Below are 3678 nucleotides of genomic sequence, written 5' to 3' on the forward strand. Positions count from 1 at the left end.
GATGACAAGATACTCTATATGGAAAACCCAAAAGACTCCACCCCCAAACTACTAGAAGTGATAGAGCAATTCGGTAATGTGGTGGGATACAAAATCGATGCTCAGAAATCAGTTGCATTTCTACACATGAACAATGAGACTGAAGAAAGAGAAATTAGGGAATCCATTCCATTTACAATGGCACCAAAAATCATACGTTATCTTGGGATTAACCAGAGACGTAAAGGATCTATATTCAAGAAACTACAAATCACTCTTGAAGGACATTGAAGAAGACACAAAAAGATGGAAAAATATTCCATGCTTGTGGATTGGAATAATAATCATAGTTAAAATGTCTATGCTACCCAGAGCAATCTACACTTTCAGTGCCATCCCTATCAGAATACCAATGACATTTTTCAAAGAACTTGGAATAAACCGCCCTTAAATTTCTGTGGAACCAAAAAAGGCTCCAAATTGCCAAGGAATTGTTGAAAAGGAAAAACAAAGCTGGGGGCATCACGTTGCTAGATTTCAAGCTATACTACAAAGCTTTGATCCAAAAGACAGCATGGTACTGGCACAAAAACAGACACATAGATCAATGGAACAGAATAGAGAACCCAGAAATGGATCCTCGGTCTTTGGGCAACTAATATTTGACAAAGCAGGATAAAACATCCAGTGGAAAAAAGGCTGTCTCTTCAATCAATGGTGCTGGGAAAATTGGACAGCTCTATGCAAAAGAATGAAACTTGACCACTCTCTCACATCATACACAAAGATAAACTCCAAATGGTTGAAAGTCCTCAATGTGAGAGAGGAATCCATCAAAATCCTAGAGGAGAACATAACCTGCAACCTCTTTGACATTGGCCACAGCAACTTTTTTCATGACACATCTGAAAAGTTAAGAGAAACAAAAGAAAAAAATGAACTTGTGGGACGTCGTCAAGATCAAAAGCTCCTGCACAGCCAAGGAAACAGTCAAAAAAAACGAAGAGGCAGCCCACAGAATGGGAGAAGATATTTGCAAATGACCCTACAGATAAAAGACTAGTATCCAAGATCTACAAAGAACTTCTCAAACTCAATACATGTGAAACAAATAATCAAATCAAAATATGGGCGGAAGATATGAACACTTTTCCAATGAAGGCATACAAATGGCTAACAGGCATATTAAAAAGTATTCAAAATCATTAGCCATCAGGGAGTTTCCAAATAAAACCACATTGTGATACCACCTTGCACCAGTTAGAATGGCAAAAATTGATAAGGCAGGAAACAACAAATGTTGGAGAGGGTGTGGAGAAAGGGGAACCCCCTTACACTGTTGGTGGGATTGCAAGTTGGTACAGCCACTTTGGAAAACAGTGTGGAGGTCCCTCAAAATGTTAAAAATTGAGGTACCCTATGACCCAGCAATTGCACTACTGGGTATTTACCCCAAAGATACAGATGTAGTAAAAAGAAGGGCCATATGCACCCTAATGTCCATAGCAGCATTTTCCACTGTAGCCCAACTGTGGAAGGAGTCGAGATGCCCTTCAACAGCTAAATTGACAGAGAAGATGTGGTCCATATATATAATGGAATTTTACTCAGCCATCAGAAATGACGATTACCCAACATTTGCAGCAACATGGATGGGACTGGAGGAGATCTTGTTAAATGAAATACATCAAGCAGAGAAAGACAATTATCATATGGTTTCACTTATTTATGGAACATTGGGAATAACAGGGTGAACATTAGGAGATGGAAAGGAAAAAATGAAGGGAGGAAACAGGAGGAGACGAACCAATGAGATACTATGGACTCCGGGAACGAAATTGAGGGTTTTAGAGAGAAGGGATGGGGGGTTGAGGTAGCCTGGTGATGGTTATTAAGGGGGGCACGTATTGCATGGAGTGCTGGGTGTTATACACAAACAATGAATCATGGAACACTATATCCAAAACTAATGATGTACTTTATGGTGTCAAACATATCATCATCATCATCATCATCATCATCATCATCATCATCATCAAAGACCCCATTTGGAAAGGCACCTGCAGGGTAGCATTCCAGGACTGTTACAAGATATACTAGTGTGTGTTACTATGATGAAGAGAAAGGTTGCACACAAGAAGCATAGGAGGAAGCCCACTTCCCAGCCTCAGAAGAACGTTGTGGTCTGCAGAATTTGGCATGGATAGAAAGATGGAGATGAACCCCTAGCACAGTAGAAGGGAACCGTTCTGGATCCCTCTTTGTATCTTAACAAATATGATGGATTTGACTGTGTTTATGGATCGGAACTTCACAGAGATAAGAGAGTGTCATCACTTCAAGTCCTTCCTAATATAGTTGCATCCTCTAGAATCAGTGATACACACTTAACAGAAATTATTACTGGTAAAGCAGTAGAACATATTTTTGAGACAGAGGAAGGTTTCAAAAATGAGTGGAAGGGGATTGTCTTAGCTCAGGCACCTGTCATGAACACATTGTTTTACATTACCTATGAGAAAGTTTCAGTATTCTATATGTATCAGATCTTAGATGATTATAAAGACAGTGACCTACGCATCCTTCCAGATTCCAGTGATTCTTCTTCTGCAGAGAGGGAACTAGGAGAAGTTGTAGATAACCTAGTAGGCAAACAGGAGGAATATGCCAAAGATGATGGCTGAAAGAGAACTGGCATGGTCATTCATTAAGTAGAAACCAAACTTTGTGTACTTCAATGATTTGATGATGATTTCCATATCTATGTCTATGACTTGGTAAAAACATCTTAGAGATCATCTTGAAATTTGCCACATATGTGAGACTATTTGTAAAATCTATACATACAAAAGGTCTTGATTGCTTTCTAATTTGTAAGAATAGTCTTCTCCTTTTTTGCTTGCTTTTGCCTGGTGAAAGAAAAAAAAAAGAAAAGAAAGGAAAGGAATGAAAGAAAAGAAAAGAAAAGAAAAGGAAAGGAAAGGAAAGGAAAGGAAAGGAAAGAAAAGAAAAGAAAAGAAAAGAAAAGAAAAGAAAAGAAAAGAAAAGAAAAGAAAAGTCGGGGGGGGGAGGGAGGAAGGGAAGGAGAGAGAGGAAGGGGGAAGGGAGGAAGGAAGAAACTTCCACCATCTCATTTTTGAAAGAAACCTTTGCCCTTCTCTCCAAACTTTTAACTACTTCTCCACAGGAGAATGATTTATCTAATTAGTCTGACATCCAGTGGTCCTTATTTTCACCTTGGGTGGTGGTAATAGGTTAAAGGCAGCTGAACACCTCTTGCCTCATTCTTTTGGGCAGTTGAACTCTCTGCGCTCACTGAAATGTGAAGCTTCCTGAGATATTCAGTGTGACTATCTGGGTGAGTGTCTTTGTAACCTCAACTATCTCCGCAGGTGATTTCAAAAGTCTAATTTCGGGAGGAATGGGAAGTCCATTTTAGTCTCCTTTCCAAGTTGGATTAAAGTAAGGCTAACATTTTGCTCCCTTTCTGATACTTTCACCTATTGTTGAACTTGGTTCAAAATCAAGAGGGTAATTACTTTGCATTTTAGTATATAAGCATAGGCTGAGAAACCAAGCAAAATTGATAGGAAGGCAAGTATTTGGAAGTAAAACCCCAAGTGGACAAATGAAAGTTGGCCATCAATGGCATTAGGGTCTCTGTTGTCTGCAGTAGCTCTGGCTGATGCCCACAGACAT

General features: G+C 39.3%; 1 pseudogene; it reads left to right on the forward strand.

The window, feature by feature from the left end:
- Nucleotides 1–1798: 1798 nt before the first annotated feature.
- On the forward strand, nucleotides 1799–2771 carry LOC113248762 (spindlin-3-like; annotated as a pseudogene).
- The last annotated feature ends 907 nt before the right edge of the window (nucleotides 2772–3678 follow it).

This window comes from Ursus arctos, chromosome X, assembly GCF_023065955.2.
Source record: "Ursus arctos isolate Adak ecotype North America chromosome X, UrsArc2.0, whole genome shotgun sequence".
NCBI lineage: Eukaryota > Metazoa > Chordata > Mammalia > Carnivora > Ursidae > Ursus > Ursus arctos.